This window comes from Xenopus tropicalis, chromosome 8 (genome assembly GCF_000004195.4).
Source record: "Xenopus tropicalis strain Nigerian chromosome 8, UCB_Xtro_10.0, whole genome shotgun sequence".
NCBI lineage: Eukaryota > Metazoa > Chordata > Amphibia > Anura > Pipidae > Xenopus > Xenopus tropicalis.
The window spans coordinates 43,983,823-44,004,024 of record NC_030684.2 but is presented as its reverse complement, the minus strand read 5'-3'; the positions used below and the strand labels follow the sequence as shown (position 1 = coordinate 44,004,024).

At 40.7% G+C, this 20,202-nt stretch overlaps 1 long non-coding RNA gene across 5 annotated transcripts in view; it reads left to right on the top strand.

The window, feature by feature from the left end:
* LOC101730865 overlaps window positions 1–20,202 on the top strand; it is a 34,939-nt gene that overhangs the window by 1,925 nt on the left and 12,812 nt on the right. For 4 of the 5 annotated variants that reach the window (XR_001171662.3, XR_208905.4, XR_001171663.3 and 1 more), the window contains exons 2-3: window positions 5,492–5,589; window positions 9,104–9,204. This is a non-coding gene — a long non-coding RNA (uncharacterized LOC101730865). Of the gene's footprint in view, window positions 1–5,491; window positions 5,590–7,569; window positions 7,588–9,103; window positions 9,205–20,202 lie in introns of those variants that run through there. The other variant, XR_004219806.1, reaches the window with a different exon arrangement.

The following is a 20,202-nucleotide window of genomic DNA, read 5'->3' as shown; positions in this document are numbered from 1 at the left end:
ACTGTGGGCAGCTTGCTGGATTTTATCAAGAAACACATTTACTACAAATCATCTCCCCAATATGCAAAGGTGTGACAGGTGGGCCTGAAGTCAGAATGTTTAAAGATGACTTTTTTAGTACAAAATCTTCACTTTTTCATTGAGAAAAGTACCTTTCCCCATTTATTTTTCAGCTAAGGGTGCCACCATTTCAGGGAAAAAAATACTACCTTTATGTTTATCATTCTGTCTTATTATTAATGATAACAAGCAGCACTTTTATCAGTTTTCATGTAATACATCACACCTTTCTTGCACCCAAACTCTATCCAGCAGTAAATACTGGGAACTTGAAATCAGTGATCCCCAATTAGTGGTGCATGGGCAATATGCCCTTTGATGTAGCTTCCAAGTTCATAAAGAAGGGGATCATTTTTAAATCTCTGGCTTGGAGACAAGTTTTGAAAGCACAGAGTTTAACTCTGCAAGCTAGCAGTCCACATGGGGCTACCAAATAGCCAATCACAGCCTTTATTTAGCATTCTTGAGGAACTTCATGCTTGTGTGGCTCACCAATGCTTTTTACATCTGACTGGCTCACAAGTATAAAAAGGTTTGGTGATTCCAAATTTAAATGTATAACTAGTTAGTGTGAAAATAGATTGCATACTGGCAACTCCGTTTGTCACATAGTAGGTATAACTGTATATGTTCCTTTTAGTCCTCATTGCAAAATGTTACCTGATTTTTAAAGACAAATTTGGGAACAGATATGTGTGTGTGGTGCCTGAAAGGGGCATACAAAAATCTTTTTCTATCGGTATATTTTCCCACAAAGGCTGCAAAATTAATACAGAACAGTAATACAACCAACTGTATTTGCCACATTATCAATTCATTGTTCAGATCAATTCATTTCAATGAAAAACACCTTAACCGACAATCTGGCCAGCTTCATATTATCAATCATAGGTAAAGGCCGAATCTTTTGTTTGGAGAGGCTAAAGATGGGCCATACACAGACTGACCTAAAGCTAATCTCACACTCTCAGGATGTCAAAGTATTATGAGACTTCAGTTGGACTTCAGGTTCCAACTGAGGTCACATAATAGGGGTTCTACATCCATTTGTGTTCACAATTGTTCGCCGTAGTTCATATCAAGAGGTCATATGTTTGTGAAATGGCAAATGGGAGCTTTTTTCTTCACAACTTCTAGATTTCTAGACTGAGGGTTTTTTTAGGTGCCAGGCAGGCTTGGGGAGTAGTGATGAGCGAATCTGTCCAATTTTGCTTTGATGAAAAATTCTCAAAAAAATGGAAAGATGAATAGACTTTTTTGATGCAACCTCAACTTTCTGTCTCTGTAAATTAACTAAATGCTATATACCATCACTGCACCCATGGCATGGGCTCTCACTGCAGATATTTTCAGGCCTGAGGGAAAGTGATACCATTAAGCAGCCCATTGGGTTACTTTATGACGCCCTTGCAGTGTCTGGCAGGTATGGGATCCCTTGATGAATATCTACCACATGCTGGTCTTTAGGATTGCCCCATTAGGTACAGGATGCTTGGTTCTGGCCTGGACAGTTAACCTGGCAGCTGCTTTCTGCTCTCTGTACAGTCACAGATCTAGTGAGCAAGAGGCTAAAGTCTTGGCTACTGGCTGAAAGCTGGTATAGCAGGTCAGAGAAGGGTTTTTTGTCCTCTTTTTAATTTTGTCAGGTTTCCTCCCAAAGTCTTAATGAAAATCTGCCTGTGCCAATATTACCTAGTTATTGCATACAGGCTTAACAAGGAACACAGGTTGCTGCAGGGCCTGATTTTTATCAGGGCACCACCAGGCCACCCCCCTGCGTGCGCATGTGCGTCCATTTCAACTCACATTTGGAGCAGTGGGGAGAGGATGTGCTGAAGTGTTCTGCGTGTCCAGTCTCCATTGCTCCATATGTGAGCAAAAATTCAGTGCTGCTTGGGTGGCATGCCACCCCTAAATTTATGCTGCCCTAGGCCCGGGATTTGTGGCTTCACCACAAATCTGGGCCTAGTTTGCTGACTGCCTCCCTTTGAAAATTTTCCTGCAGATGCCCATGACAGTTCTAACAAACACTGGGCACTTCTCTCTGCAAGAGGGGAAGGAATTCTGAACACTGCCCACCAATGAATGTTACCTGGGCATAGATGCACAATATCCAGCCTATCCAGTGGCATAACTGAGAAAACCATGTGACTCCAGGGGTGCCTAATGATACAAAGAGGCAAAGTAAGGGAAAAAAGGGGGCGGTTTCTAAGTCATACATAAGTATGTACACATTCTGAGTTAAGCTACGAAGAATGTTAAAGTTAGGTAACCGCATCCTTTCTGCGTATGCTTTGTAGACCACCTTTAGAGCAGCTGATGGCAGACTACTCAAGTTACACAGTATATGCCTAGCAAAGAAAGGGAAGACCTTTTTTTTAAACATAGCAGCCAAAGCATAGCAGTGAGGATGCCAGACTAATTAGATAGTAGTAAAGTGCTAAAATGATGCATGTATAACTCTATATATAAAGTGCTACATGAACATGCAGTGCTGTAAAATCGTACAATTTACAAAAGGGAGGACACGTTATAATGAATAATAATAAAAAATAATAAATACATGGCTAAAGTGCCATGTGGTATGAGACACAGTAGGAAGGAGACCCCTTCCCTGTAAAGCTTACATTCTAATGGGGTGGGTAACAAGCAGGCAGAAATTGGAGGGTAAAAGTACACAAGGTTTGGGGGTTGGGGGGTTAAGTTCAGGACAAAATAATTAAATAATTGTCTAGTGCTCCTAGTGCTTGTTCATTACAGAGGAATTAATGGATAAAATTCCAGAGGTAAGGAGCAGCAAGATAGAAATGTTTAAAGAAACAGTAACACCAAAAAATGAAAGTGTATCAAAGTAACTAGAAAGGGAAGTTTGAGAACAAACTTCATGTTGGGTTGAAAAACGTGAAGTCACTGAATGAAATCTGATCTGTTGTTGGCTCTGCCCACTATTTCTAACCTTGGACCACAGTTATACAGTAAAAACCCCTGTGCAAAATTTGGGGACCCTGGTTTTAATAGTGTCTGAATAACAGCAATTTAGATCTCCCCACTGAAAGTCAACAAGTGACATCTGATTGGCGGTTGGTGGCTCTGCCCACGTTTTTTAACCTGGAACTGCAGTTACCCAGTGACTAACTCTGCTAAGTTTAGGGACCCTGGGATTAATAGTTAAAGAATGGCATCAGTTTAAAGTTAAACCAATAAAAGTCAAATGGTAAATTGTGATTGGTGGTTGGTGGGTGTGCCCATTTTTTCTAACCTCGAGTCGAAGTCACCCAGTGATAAACAGTGGGCACCCTGGCATAGTGTGAGAATGACAGCATTTTAAATTTAAACCAATAAAATTCAATGGATGAAATCTGATTGGCTGTTAGTGGCCCAACCCACTTTTCCTATTTTTGAACTGGACTCCCCCAGTGACCAACTTTGCAAAGTTTGGTGACTCAGGCAAAAAAATTGTGAGAGCATTTTACACTTTAGCATTGAAAGTAAATAGGTGAAATGTGATTGGCTGTTGGTGGCTCTGCCTACTTTTTCAAAACTAAAACCACAGTTACCTGGTGCCTTACTCTGCAAAGTTTTGGGAACCTGGTGTTATTACTGTGAGAATGGCAGCAGGTTGGAGCAGGCCAAGTCAATAGGTAACACCTGATTGGCTGTTCACTGCTCCGCCCACTTTTGGGCATCCAACAGTCATCATATTTTTATTCAGGCTGACCCCATGACTATGTGATTCAAGTTTGGGGAGTGTAGCCTCAAAGCTATAAGATTGGCAGCAGTTTCAATTTCCCCATTAAAGTCAATGGATGAAATTTGATTGGCTGTTGTTGGCCCCTCCCATTTTGGGGTCATCCAACAAATGTCGCTGTTTCATTCGGAGTGACCCCACTATTATGTTATAGAAGTTTGTGGGATGTAGCTTTAAAAATGTAAGTGTGGCACCAGTTTGAAAATCTTCCCTGTCAAAGTCAATGGGAAAATTGGGGTGTTCGGAGCGGCGCCACAAAAAGACGAGGGGCGGGATCACTTAGAAAAGCACAAGCAGCCTGCTCCGCTGTAGGGCGAAGAAGTGTGGAGAGTTTGGGTGTTGTACCCCTAAAACTGTAGGAGGAGTAATGTTTAGAAAATGGGGGGCGCTAAGAATTAAAAGAAGCAGAAGAATCAGCTGAAGTTAAAATATAAATAATATTTAAGCATGACATAGACACTGATATTCTGAGACAATTTGCAATTAGTTTTTATTTTTTATATGTTGTGGTTTTTTTTTTAGTTATTTGGCTTTTTTGCAGCTCTCCAGTTCAGCAGCTATCTGGTTGCTAGGGCCTTGTTTACCTTAGCAACCAGGCAGTGGTTTGAATGAGAGACTGGAGTATGAATAGGAGAGGGACTAAATAGAAAGATAATCAATAAAAAGTACCAACATTAATAAAACTGTAAGCTCACAGAGCAAAAGATCTGTGGCTGCCGGGGGCAGTGACCCCAATTTGAAAGCTGAAAAAATGTACAAGAGAAAGGCAAACAATTCTAAAACTATGAAAAATAATTAATGAAGACAAAATAAAAAGTTGCTAGGAATAGGGCATTCTATAACATACTAAATGTTAACTTAAAGATGAACCACCCCTTTAAAGAATGACTTGGGATTCATTTATCAACACTGGGCAAATTTGCCCATGGGCAGTAACCCATAGCAACGGATCAGTGATTGGCTTTTTTCCAGCCAGCTGCAGGTAGAATAATGAGTGTAACAATGTGATTGGTTGCTCTGAGTAACTGCCCATGGGCAAATTTGCCCAGTGTTAAATAAATAATCCACTTAGTAAGCTGTTTTTCAAACTATAAAAACAAAAACCTTTTATAAAAGAAACCTGAAACCACAGTGCCCAGTGACCAACTAACCGCTAACCCAGCTAACAGCAATGACAGCCAAACCCTTAGTAGAGCCCCCACAACCCGAACCAGCAGCCAGCTACCATGACAAACCAAATAACACCCTGGAAGGCAGCACTACCATATAGCACCCCCTGTCCCCCCAAAACTGCTATATTCTGAATTTATCCTATTAATGGACTCAATACATGATGTCTCTTAGAAGAGAGAGGGAGAGGAGGTGGAAGAAGGGTTTGAAATAGCTATGCTTTGGTGAGGTAGTAGTTGGAGGCTTTAGGTTTTTCAGAAATGTATACAGGGCATAGCAGCAGCAGTGTGTGGGATAGAGCAGAGAGGAAGAGTGGGAACAGTCAGCTGCCAGGTTAAAAGAATAAGCTACATTTACAAGCTCAATTAGCAGCAGCAGCAGTAAAGACATTATGCAAGTAAATCCAGAAAGTTAGGTCTTAGTTCACTAAACAGAAAAGTGACTAAATCTTCAACTGTTGCCCCTTGTTTAACTACTTAAAAACTCCTTTTAACTTTTTTTTTCTTTCCACAGTGCTCTGTGCTGCCACCAACTGGCTAGCATTTCTCCTATAAATACCTGCTCAGAAGGCCTGCCGGTCCTTTATGCAACAGCTGCTCTAAAAGCTACAGGTAAGAACTCACATGGAATTTGAAATCATTACTTTTTATCAGTTGCAATTCATGTTTTATTCAAATGCAGATGTGTTTGTTCAGTTATACTAAAAAACACACAGCTTATCTATATACAGGGGTCTCTGATGCCATTAATGCACATGCACATACAAGTGGGACACAGGCTTCAAGCAGTGAGTAGGCCTCAGTTTGTATTATTTACCCACAATAAGCAAGTTCATTTAACCTTACACTAAACACACACATTGGAGATAAACACACTAATTGTTTGTTTTAATCAGGATTCTTCCTTGTAAATTTGGATAACCTTACATTTGTACAGGAATCCTACACACAGTACTTATGTATATAGGGGACTCTGCAATTAATGCACATGTACAAACATTTGGGACACAGGCTTCAAGCAGTGAGTAGGCCTCAGTTTGTTATTTACCCACAGTAATCAGCTTCATTTAACCTTACACTAAACACACACATTGGAGATATACACATTGTTTGTTTTAATCAGGTTTCTTCCTTGTAAACTTGGATAACCTTACATTTGTACAGGAATCCTACACACAGTACTTATGTATATAGGGGTCTCTGATGCCATTAATGCACATGTACATACAAGTGGGACACAGGCTTCAAGCAGTGAGTAGGCCTCAGTTTGTATTATTTACCCACAATAAGCAAGTTCATTTAACCTTACACTAAACACACACATTGGAGATAAACACACTAACTGTTTGTTTTAATCAGGTTTCTTCCTTGTAAACTTGGATAACCTTACATTTGTACAGGAATCCTACACACAGTACTTATGTATATAGGGGACTCTGCAATTAATGCACATGTACAAACATTTGGGGCACTTGCCTCAAGCAGTGAGTAGGCCTCAGTTTGTTATTTACCCACAGTAATCCGCTTCATTTAACCTTATACTAAATACACACATTGGAGATATACACATTGTTTGTTTTAATCAGGTTTCTTCCTTGTAAACTTGGATAACCCTTACATTTGTACAGGAATCCTACACACAGTATTTATGTATATAGGGGACTCTGCAATTAATGCACATGTACATACAAGTGGGACACAGGCTTCAAACAGTGAGTAGGCCTCAGTTTATTTACCCACAGTAATCAGTTTCATTTAACCTTACACTAAACACACACATTATAGATATACACACTAATTGTTTTAATCCGGTTTCTTCTTTGTAAACTTGGATAAACTTACATTTGTACAGGAATCCTACACACAGCTCTTATGTATATAGGGGACTCTGTAATTAATGCACATGTACAAACATTTGGGTAACTGGCTTCAAGCAGCGATAAGGCCACATTTAACCTTAAAGAGGACCTGTCAGTTTTTCACAAATGCAGGGACGTATTTGCAAATATAATAAATATCATAAGAGTTTCTTTATTATTTTAAAATAAGTAGAGATAGACACTTTTTGTAACTTACATCCAAAACGAAGCTGGAAAGCACCATGTTCAAAAGAAGCTGAAATTGCACATATGCGCAGTGACTCATGACTACTGCTCCGTTCAGAAATTCCCCCTCCCTGTGCCTTCTAAACTGAATTGTAAAGTGTGATGTGAAAGGTGCACAAAACGCTTTCACATCACGCTTTACAATTCAGTTTAGAAGGCACAGGGAGGGGGAATTTCTGAACGGAGCAGTAGGTACGGAGGGGGGGTTGGGGGAGTGAATAATTAGCCATGTGCCTAATAAATTCCAAGCCCCTTCAGAAGCTACGGGGGAAGGGGGGAGGAGGAAAGCGCCAGTACATACTAAACTACAAGCCACTTCAGAAGCTGCCACCGATCCGATGGTAGCTATCTCCTTGCTTCTCCTTTTACAAAATCTCACAAGATTTTGCCTGCATTGTAGGATTTCCCATGGGGCTTTGCGAGATGACTTTAAGTCGGGTCTTGTGGAGCTCGTGCTCATTTTAAAAGCTGCTGTATTAGTTACAGCCATGCAAAAAATATAAAGGTATGTAATTATTATTAACACTTAAATTACATTCCTTAAGTAAAGTGAGAAGTGACAGGTTCCCTTTAAAATTAATTGTCAGGTTTCTGCCTAGTGGACTTGTATAACATCACAGAAAATGAAATAAAAAATTATTACCTTGGGCTATGTGTATATTGTTTTTCCTGAAGGTTTTTTTTTTGTCAAAGACCCACAAAAATGGATATAAATATAGAAAACGGAACAAATTATGAGTAAAAGATCTGAGATGTGTACTGTTCACTGAAACAATTCCAGATGAAATTCATATGCTCTTAATGCCTGGCTAAAGCATATTCCTGTGCTTCCTTCACATGGAATATGCTGGTCATATGCCCTCATATGCCCTGTTGTCCCAATAATGCAATACTTCATGCCCTTTAATGCATATTTGTGCATCTGTCCCTCCTTCAAATGGAATATGCGCATCATATGCCCTGTTTTATGCTCTCCCATTAATGCAATCCTTAATGCCCAGCGATAACATAACCATGCCCTTCCTTCAAGGAGAATATGAGTATAGTATGGCCCCTCTATTGCCACTTGATTTCATGCTGGTGCATCCTGGGAGCTAGAGCTCCTGGGTTGGGCGCTACTTAGTAAGGGAATCCATGTTGTGAGTGGTACAGCTGCTAGAGGTTTGGCCTGCTTCATCTGTGGTTGTTTGGTCTGTGTGCCAGCCACAGATCATCTCTCAGTGAAGTTGTGGCTCTAACTTTGATGTGTGCTGTACTAATTCCAGTGAAGGTACCACTCTGTGGTTGTGTCCATTTGTAAGCTGCCCCTTGAATTCTTGATTTCATGCCCAGCTATTGCATATTGCTGATCCTTATTCAAATTGAATATTCGGAACATACTGTAAACTCTTTTATGAGTTTTATGAACTGTCCCATTAATGTAATCTTTCTTGCCAATCAAATGCATATACTTGCCCTTCCTTCAAAGAGAATATGCGTGCCACATAACCCTTTAATGCCACTCACTTTTATGCTGGTGCATCCTGGGAGCTAGAGCTCCAGGGTTGGTCACTACTTACAAAGTGAATCCATGTTGTGAGCGGTGCAGCTGCTAGAGGTTTGGCCTTCTTCTGTGGTGTATGGTCTGTGTGCCAGCCACTGATCATCTCTCATTGAAATTATAGTTCTAACCTTGGTGATGTTAGCTGTACTAATTTCAGTGAAGGTACCCCTCTTTAGATTTTCTGAAAGGCTGTCCATTTTTAAGCTGCCCCCTTAAATACTTCATGTCCATCAAATGCATATTCCTGTCCCTCTTTCAAATGGAATATGTACGCCATCTGCCCTCTTTTAGGCTGCCCCCTTTAATGCAATCCTATATGCATCTTTGTGCACTTCTTTCAAAGAGGATTTGTGTGTCATATGCCCCCTTTAATGCACCCCCTTTATGCAATTGAGTAACTTTTATAGTAATTAAACTGGAAAAAAAACAATTATAATGGGCTTTGCATATAACTTTGATATTTTTTTTTCCCCTGAAGGTTTATTTTCGGCAAAAGCCCAGAAATAAATGGATATAAAGAAAGAAGATCGAACAAATGATGAGTAAAAGATCTGAAATTGGCTCTATTCACTGACACAGGTGAGGTTTTCTATTAACTGTCACCTCACTTAAAATGCATAAACAACCTCAGACTGAATAATTATGCTGGTTCGCATTATGCGCGGCTAAAGCATTTTCATGCTCTTCTGTCACTACTTAGTAAGGGAATCCATGTTGCGAGCATTACACATGCTAGAGGTTTGGCCTGCTTCATCTGTGGTTGTTTGGTTTGTGTGCCAGCCGCAGATCATCTCCCAGTGAAGATGTGGCTCTAACTTTGATGATGTTAGCTGTACTGCTTCCAGTGAAGGTTCCCCTCTGTGGATTTTCTGAAAAGTTGTGTCCATTTTTAATCTGCCACCTTAAATACTTCATGCCCAGCAAAAGCATATTCCTGCCCCTCTGTCAAAAGGAATATGTGGGCCATATGCCCACTTTTAAGCTGTGACAAATAATACAATACTAAAAGCACATCCATCAAAAGGAATATGTGGGAAATATATGCCCTCTCCAATGCTTTCACAAGTTCTGCAATACTTTATGCGCATCCATCAAAAGGAATATGTGGGCAATATATGCCCTCTTCTAGGCTTTCACAAGTTCTGTAATACTTAATGCGCGCATCCGTCAAAAGGAATATGTGGGCAATATGCGCTCTTTTATGCTTTCACAAATACTGCAATACTTCATGCGCATCAAATGTATATTCCTGCTCCTCCGTCAAAAGGAATATGCAGGCCACGTGCCCTCTTTTATGTTCTCACATGAATGACCATCAGAAACATATTCATGGCCTTCCTTCAAAGAGAATATTTGTACAGTATGGCCCCTCTATTGCTACTTGATTTTATGCTGGTGCATCCAGGTAGCTAGAGCTCCTGGGTTGGTCACTACTTAGTAAGGGAATCCATGTTGCGAGCAGTACACATGCTAGAGGTTTGGCCTGCTTCATCTGTGGTTGTTTGGTTTGTGTGCCAGCCGCAGATCATCTCCCAGTGAAGATGTGGCTCTAACTTTGATGATGTTAGCTGTACTGCTTCCAGTGAAGGTTCCCCTCTGTGGATTTTCTGAAAAGTTGTGTCCATTTTTAATCTGCCACCTTAAATACTTCATGCCCAGCAAATGCATATTCCTGCCCCTCTGTCAAAAGGAATATGTGGGCCATATGCCCACTTTTAAGGTGTGACAAATAATACAATACTAAAAGCACATCCATCAAAAGGAATATGTGGGAAATATATGCCCTCTCCAATGCTTTCACAAGTTCTGCAATACTTTATGCGCATCCATCAAAAGGAATATGTAGGCAATATATGCCCTCTTCTAGGCTTTCACAAGTTCTGTAATACTTCATGCGCGCATCCGTCAAAAGGAATATATGGGCAATATGCGCTCTTTTATGCTTTCACAAATACTGCAATACTTCATGCGCATCAAATGTATATTCCTGCTCCTCCGTCAAAAGGAATATGCGGGCCACGTGCCCTCTTTTATGTTCTCACATGAATGACCTTCAGAAACATATTCATGGCCTTCCTTCAAAGAGAATATTTGTACAGTATGGCCCCTCTATTGCTACTTGATTTTATGCTGGTGCATCCAGGTAGCTAGAGCTCCTGGGTTGGTCACTACTTAGTAAGGGAATCCATGTTGCGAGCAGTACACATGCTAGAGGTTTGGCCTGCTTCATCTGTGGTTGTTTGGTTTGTGTGCCAGCCGCAGATCATCTCCCAGTGAAGATGTGGCTCTAACTTTGATGATGTTAGCTGTACTGCTTCCAGTGAAGGTTCCCCTGTGTGGATTTTCTGAAAAGTTGTGTCCATTTTTAATCTGCCACCTTAAATACTTCATGCCCAGCAAAAGCATATTCCTGCCCCTCTGTCAAAAGGAATATGTGGGCCATATGCCCACTTTTAAGCTGTGACAAATAATACAATACTAAAAGCACATCCATCAAAAGGAATATGTGGGAAATATATGCCCTCTCCAATGCTTTCACAAGTTCTGCAATACTTTATGCGCATCCATCAAAAGGAATATGTGGGCAATATATGCCCTCTTCTAGGCTTTCACAAGTTCTGTAATACTTAATGCGCGCATCCGTCAAAAGGAATATGTGGGCAATATGCGCTCTTTTATGCTTTCACAAATACTGCAATACTTCATGCGCATCAAATGTATATTCCTGCTCCTCCGTCAAAAGGAATATGCAGGCCACGTGCCCTCTTTTATGTTCTCACATGAATGACCATCAGAAACATATTCATGGCCTTCCTTCAAAGAGAATATTTGTACAGTATGGCCCCTCTATTGCTACTTGATTTTATGCTGGTGCATCCAGGTAGCTAGAGCTCCTGGGTTGGTCACTACTTAGTAAGGGAATCCATGTTGCGAGCAGTACACATGCTAGAGGTTTGGCCTGCTTCATCTGTGGTTGTTTGGTTTGTGTGCCAGCCGCAGATCATCTCCCAGTGAAGATGTGGCTCTAACTTTGATGATGTTAGCTGTACTGCTTCCAGTGAAGGTTCCCCTCTGTGGATTTTCTGAAAAGTTGTGTCCATTTTTAATCTGCCACCTTAAATACTTCATGCCCAGCAAAAGCATATTCCTGCCCCTCTGTCAAAAGGAATATGTGGGCCATATGCCCACTTTTAAGGTGTGACAAATAATACAATACTAAAAGCACATCCATCAAAAGGAATATGTGGGAAATATATGCCCTCTCCAATGCTTTCACAAGTTCTGCAATACTTTATGCGCATCCATCAAAAGGAATATGTAGGCAATATATGCCCTCTTCTAGGCTTTCACAAGTTCTGTAATACTTCATGCGCGCATCCGTCAAAAGGAATATATGGGCAATATGCGCTCTTTTATGCTTTCACAAATACTGCAATACTTCATGCGCATCAAATGTATATTCCTGCTCCTCCGTCAAAAGGAATATGCGGGCCACGTGCCCTCTTTTATGTTCTCACATGAATGACCTTCAGAAACATATTCATGGCCTTCCTTCAAAGAGAATATTTGTACAGTATGGCCCCTCTATTGCTACTTGATTTTATGCTGGTGCATCCAGGTAGCTAGAGCTCCTGGGTTGGTCACTACTTAGTAAGGGAATCCATGTTGCGAGCAGTACACATGCTAGAGGTTTGGCCTGCTTCATCTGTGGTTGTTTGGTTTGTGTGCCAGCCGCAGATCATCTCCCAGTGAAGATGTGGCTCTAACTTTGATGATGTTAGCTGTACTGCTTCCAGTGAAGGTTCCCCTGTGTGGATTTTCTGAAAAGTTGTGTCCATTTTTAATCTGCCACCTTAAATACTTCATGCCCAGCAAAAGCATATTCCTGCCCCTCTGTCAAAAGGAATATGTGGGCCATATGCCCACTTTTAAGCTGTGACAAATAATACAATACTAAAAGCACATCCATCAAAAGGAATATGTGGGAAATATATGCCCTCTCCAATGCTTTCACAAGTTCTGCAATACTTTATGCGCATCCATCAAAAGGAATATGTGGGCAATATATGCCCTCTTCTAGGCTTTCACAAGTTCTGTAATACTTCATGCGTGCATCCGTCAAAAGGAATATATGGGCAATATGCGCTCTTTTATGCTTTCACAAATACTGCAATACTTCATGCGCATCAAATGTATATTCCTGCTCCTCCGTCAAAAGGAATATGCGGGCCACGTGCCCTCTTTTATGTTCTCACATGAATGACCTTCAGAAACATATTCATGGCCTTCCTTCAAAGAGAATATTTGTACAGTATGGCCCCTCTATTGCTACTTGATTTTATGCTGGTGCATCCAGGTAGCTAGAGCTCCTGGGTTGGTCACTACTTAGTAAGGGAATCCATGTTGCGAGCAGTACACATGCTAGAGGTTTGGCCTGCTTCATCTGTGGTTGTTTGGTTTGTGTGCCAGCCGCAGATCATCTCCCAGTGAAGATGTGGCTCTAACTTTGATGATGTTAGCTGTACTGCTTCCAGTGAAGGTTCCCCTGTGTGGATTTTCTGAAAAGTTGTGTCCATTTTTAATCTGCCACCTTAAATACTTCATGCCCAGCAAAAGCATATTCCTGCCCCTCTGTCAAAAGGAATATGTGGGCCATATGCCCACTTTTAAGCTGTGACAAATAATACAATACTAAAAGCACATCCATCAAAAGGAATATGTGGGAAATATATGCCCTCTCCAATGCTTTCACAAGTTCTGCAATACTTTATGCGCATCCATCAAAAGGAATATGTGGGCAATATATGCCCTCTTCTAGGCTTTCACAAGTTCTGTAATACTTCATGCGCGCATCTGTCAAAAGGAATATGTGGGCAATATGCGCTCTTTTATGCTTTCACAAATACTGCAATACTTCATGCGCATCAAATGTATATTCCTGCTCCTCCGTCAAAAGGAATATGCGGGCCATATGCCCTCTTTTATGCTTTCACAAATACTGCAATACTTCATACACATCAAATGCATATTCCTGCCCTTCTGTCAAAAGGAATATGCGGGCCATATGCCCTCTTTTATGCTTTGACAAATACTGGAAAACTTAATGCGCATCAAATGCATATTCCTGCCCTTCTGTCAAAAGGAATATGCGGGCCATATGCCCTCTTTCATGCTTTCACAAATAATGCAATACTTCATGCGCATCCATCAAAAGGAATATGCGGGCCATATGCCCTCTTTTATGCATTGTCAAATACTGCAAAACTTCATGCGCATCAAATGCATATTCCTGCCCCTCTGTGAAAAGGAACATGCGGGCCATATGCCCTCTTTTATACTTTGACAAATACTGTAAAACTTCATGCGCATCAAATGCATATTCCTGCCCTTCTGTCAAAAGGAATATGTGGGCCATATGCCCTCTTTAATGCTTTGATAAATACTGCAATACTTTATGCGCACCAAATGCATATTCCTGCCCCTCTGTCAAAAGCATATGCAGGCCATATGCCCTCTTTCATGCTTTCACAAATAATGCAGTACTTCATGTGCATCAAATGCATATTCCTGCTTCTCTGTCAAGAAGCATATGCGGGCCATATGCCCTTTTTCATGCTTTAGCTAAACAGAATATGCGGGCCATATGCCCTCTTTTATACTTTGACAAATACTGCAAAACTTCATGCGCATCAAATGCATATTCCTGCCCCTCTGTCAAAAGGAATATGCGGGCCATATGCCCTCTTTAATGCTTTGATAAATACTGCAATACTTCATGCACATCAAATGCATATTCCTGCCCCTGTATCAAAAGGAATATGCGGGCCATATGCCCTTTTTTACGCTATGATAAATAATGCAATATTTCATGCACATCAAATGCATATTCCTGCCCCTCTGTCAAAAAGCATTTGTGGGCCATATGCCCTCTTTCATGTTATCACAAATAATGCAATACTTCATGCGCATCTGTCAAAAGGAATATGCGGGCCATATGCCCTCTTTTATGCTTTGACACATACTGCAATAATTCATGCGCATCAAATGCATATTCCTGCCCTTCTGTCAAAAGGAATATGCGGGCCATATGCCCTCTTTCATGCTTTCACAAATAATGCAATACTTCATGCGCATCCATCAAAAGGAATATGCGGGCCATATGCCCTCTTTTATACTTTGACAAACACTGCAATACTTCATGTGCATCAAATGCATATTCCTGCTTCTCTGTCAAGAAGCATATGTGGGCCATATGCCCTCTTTCATGCTTTAGCCAAAAGGAATATGCGGGCAATAAGCCCTTTTTTATACTTTCTCAAAAAATGCAATAATTCATGCACATCAAAACATATTCCTGCCCCTCTGTCAAAAGGAATATGTGGGCCATATGCCCTCTTTTATGCTTTGACAAATACTGGAAAACTTCATGCGCATCAAATGCATATTCCTGCCCTTCTGTCAAAAGGAATATGTGGGCCATATGCCCTCTTTAATGCTTTGATAAATACTGCAATACTTCATGCGCACCAAATGCATATTCCTGCCCCTCTGTCAAAAGCATATGCGGGCCATATGCCCTCTTTCATGCTTTCACAAATAATGCAGTACTTCATGTGCATCAAATGCATATTCCTGCTTCTCTGTCAAGAAGCATATGCGGGCCATATGCCCTCTTTCATGCTTTAGCCAAAAGATATGCGGGCCATATGCCCTCTTTTATACTTTGACAAATACTGCAAAACTTCATGCACATCAAATGCATATTCCTGCCCCTCTGTCAAAAGGAATATGCGGGCCATATGCCCTTTTTTATGCTATGATAAATAATGCAATATTTCATGCACATCAAATGCATATTCCTGCCCCTCTGTCAAAAAGCATTTGTGGGCCATATGCCCTCTTTCATGTTATCACAAATAATGCAATACTTCATGCGCATCCGTCAAAAGGAATATGCGGGCCATATGCCCTCTTTTATGCTTTGACACATACTGCAATAATTCATGCGCATCAAATGCATATTCCTGCCCTTCTGTCAAAAGGAATATGCGGGCCATATGCCCTCTTTTATGCTTTGACAAATACTGTAAAACTTCATGCGCATCAAATGCATATTCCTGCCCTTCTGTCAAAAGGAATATGTGGGCCATATGCCCTCTTTAATGCTTTAATAAATACTGCAATACTTTATGCGCACCAAATGCATATTCCTGCCCCTCTGTCAAAAGTATATGCGGGCCATATGCCCTCTTTCATGCTTTCACAAATAATGCAGTACTTCATGTGCATCAAATGCATATTCCTGCTTCTCTGTCAAGAAGCATATGCGGGCCATATGCCCTTTTTCATGCTTTAGCTAAAAGGAATATGCGGGCCATATGCCCTCTTTTATGCTTTGACACATACTGCAATAATTCATGCGCATCAAATGCATATTCCTGCCCTTCTGTCAAAAGGAATATGCGGGCCATATGCCCTCTTTTATGCTTTGACAATTACTGGAAAACTTAATGCGCATCAAATGCATATTCCTGCCCTTCTGTCAAAAGGAATATGCGGGCCATATGCCCTCTTTCATGCTTTCACAAATAATGCAATACTTCATGCGCATCCATCAAAAGGAATATGCGGGTCATATGCCCTCTTTTATGCTTTAGCCAAAAGGAATATGCGGGCAATAAGCCCTTTTTTATACTTTCTCAAAAAATGCAATAATTCATGCACATCAAAAGCATATTCCTGCCCCTCTGTCAAAAGGAATATGTGGGCCATATGCCCTCTTTTATGCTTTGACACATACTGCAATAATTCATGCGCATCAAATGCATATTCCTGCCCTTCTGTCAAAAGGAATATGCGGGCCATATGCCCTCTTTTATTCTTTGACAAATACTGTAAAACTTCATGCGCATCAAATGCATATTCCTGCCCTTCTGTCAAAAGGAATATGTGGGCCATATGCCCTCTTTAATGCTTTGATAAATACTGCAATACTTCATGCGCACCAAATGCATATTCCTGCCCCTCTGTCAAAAGCATATGCGGGCCATATGCCCTCTTTCATGCTTTCACAAATAATGCAGTACTTCATGTGCATCAAATGCATATTCCTGCTTCTCTGTCAAGAAGCATATGCGGGCCATATGCCCTCTTTCATGCTTTAGCCAAAAGGAATATGCGGGCCATATGCACTCTTTTATACTTTGACAAATACTGCAAAACTTCATGCACATCAAATGCATATTCCTGCCCCTCTGTCAAAAGGAATATGCGGGCCATATGCCCTTTTTTACGCTATGATAAATAATGCAATATTTCATGCACATCAAATGCATATTCCTGCCCCTCTGTCAAAAAGCATTTGTGGGCCATATGCCCTCTTTCATGTTATCACAAATAATGCAATACTTCATGCGCATCCGTCAAAAGGAATATGCGGGCCATATGCCCTCTTTTATGCTTTGACACATACTGCAATAATTAATGCGCATCAAATGCATATTCCTGCCCTTCTGTCAAAAGGAATATGCGGGCCATATGCCCTCTTTTATGCTTTGACAAATACTGGAAAACTTAATGCGCATCAAATGCATATTCCTGCCCTTCTGTCAAAAGGAATATGCGGGCCATATGCCCTCTTTCATGCTTTCACAAATAATGCAATACTTCATGCGCACCCATCAGAAGGAATATGCGGGCCATATGCCCTCTTTTATACTTTGACAAACACTGCAATACTTCATGTGCATCAAATGCATATTCCTGCTTCTCTGTCAAGAAGCATATGTGGGCCATATGCCCTTTTTTACGCTATGATAAATAATGCAATATTTCATGCACATCAAATGCATATTCCTGCCCCTCTGTCAAAAAGCATTTGTGGGCCATATGCCCTCTTTCATGTTATCACAAATAATGCAATACTTCATGCGCATCCGTCAAAAGGAATATGCGGGCCATATGCCCTCTTTTATGCTTTGACACATACTGCAATAATTCATGCGCATCAAATGCATATTCCTGCCCTTCTGTCAAAAGGAATATGCGGGCCATATGCCCTCTTTTATGCTTTGACAAATACTGTAAAACTTCATGCGCATCAAATGCATATTCCTGCCCTTCTGTCAAAAGGAATATGTGGGCCATATGCCCTCTTTAATGCTTTGATAAATACTGCAATACTTCATGCGCACCAAATGCATATTCCTGCCCCTCTGTCAAAAGCATATGCGGGCCATATGCCCTCTTTCATGCTTTCACAAATAATGCAGTACTTCATGTGCATCAAATGCATATTCCTGCTTCTCTGTCAAGAAGCATATGCGGGCCATATGCCCTCTTTCATGCTTTAGCCAAAAGGAATATGCGGGCCATATGCACTCTTTTATACTTTGACAAATACTGCAAAACTTCATGCACATCAAATGCATATTCCTGCCCCTCTGTCAAAAGGAATATGCGGGCCATATGCCCTTTTTTACGCTATGATAAATAATGCAATATTTCATGCACATCAAATGCATATTCCTGCCCCTCTGTCAAAAAGCATTTGTGGGCCATATGCCCTCTTTCATGTTATCACAAATAATGCAATACTTCATGCGCATCCGTCAAAAGGAATATGCGGGCCATATGCCCTCTTTTATGCTTTGACACATACTGCAATAATTCATGCGCATCAAATGCATATTCCTGCCCTTCTGTCAAAAGGAATATGCGGGCCATATGCCCTCTTTTATGCTTTGACAAATACTGGAAAACTTAATGCGCATCAAATGCATATTCCTGCCCTTCTGTCAAAAGGAATATGCGGGCCATATGCCCTCTTTCATGCTTTCACAAATAATGCAATACTTCATGCGCATCCATCAAAAGGAATATGCGGGCCATATGCCCTCTTTTATACTTTGACAAACACTGCAATACTTCATGTGCATCAAATGCATATTCCTGCTTCTCTGTCAAGAAGCATATGTGGGCCATATGCCCTCTTTCATGCTTTAGCCAAAAGGAATATGCGGGCAATAAGCCCTTTTTTATACTTTCTCAAAAAATGCAATAATTCATGCACATCAAAAGCATATTCCTGCCCCTCTGTCAAAAGGAATATGCGGGCCATATGCCCTCTTTTATGCTTTGACAAATACTGCAATAATTCATGCGCATCAAATGCATATTCATGCCCTTCTGTCAAAAGGAATATGCAGGCCATATGTCCTCTTTCATGCTTTCAAAAATAATGCAATACTTCATGTGCATCCTTCAAAAGGAATATGCGGGCCATATGCCCTTTTTTATGCTTTTGCCAAAAGGAATATGCGGGCAATAAGCCCTTTTTTTATACTTTCTCAAAAAATGCAATAATTCATGCACATCAAAAGCATATTCCTGCCCCTTTGTCAAAAGTAATATGCAGGCCATATGCCCTCTTTTATGCTATGACAAATACTGCAATACTTTATGCGCACCAAATGCATATTCCTGCCCCTCTGTCAAAAGCATATGCGGGCCATATGCCCTCTTTCATGCTTTCACAAATAATGCAATACTTCATGCGCATCCTTGAAAAGGAATGTGGGCAATAAGCCCTTTTTTATACTTGCTCAAAAAATGCAATACTTCATGCACATCAAAAGCATATTCCTGACCCTCTGTCAAAAGGAATATGCGGGCCATATGCCCTCTTTTATGCTTTGATAAATACTGCAATACTTCATGCACATCAAATGCATATTCCTGCCCCTGTATCAAAAGGAATATGCAGGCCATATGCCATTTTTTACGCTATGATAAATAATGCAATATTTCTTGCACATCAAATGCATATTCCTGCCCCTCTGTCAAAAAGCATTTGTGGGCCATATGCCCTCTTTCATGTTATCACAAATAATGCAATACTTCATGCGCATCCGTCAAAAGGAATATGCGGGCCATATGCCCTCTTTTACACTTTGAGAAATACTGCAATACTTCATGTGCATCAAATGCATATTCCTGCCCTCCTGTCAAAAGGAATATGCGGACCATATGCCCTCTTTCATGCTTTAACAAATAATGCAATAATTCATGCGCATCCATCAAAAGGAATATGCGGGCCATAGGCCCTCTTTTATACTTTCTCAAAAAAATGTAATACCTCATGCGCATCAAATGCATATTTCTTCCTCCCCTTCTAATGGAATATATGGGCCATATGCCCTCGTTTATGCTTTCACAAATAATGCAATACTTCATGTGCATCCTTCAAAAGGAATTTGTGGGCAATAAGCCCTTTTTTATACTTTCTCAAAAAATGTAATACCTCATGCGCATCAAATGCATATTTCTTCCTCCCCTTCTAATGGAATATGCGGCCATATGCCCTCATTTATGCTTTCACAAATAATGCAGCACTTCATGCGCATCTATCAAAAGTAATATGCGGGCAGTATGCCCTCTTTTATGCTTTCACAAATACTGCAATACTTCATGGACATCAAATACATATTCCTCAACCTACGTCAAAAGGAAAATGTGGGTCATATGCCCTCTTTTATGTTTTCACAAAGTATGCAGTACTTTATGCACATCCGTCAA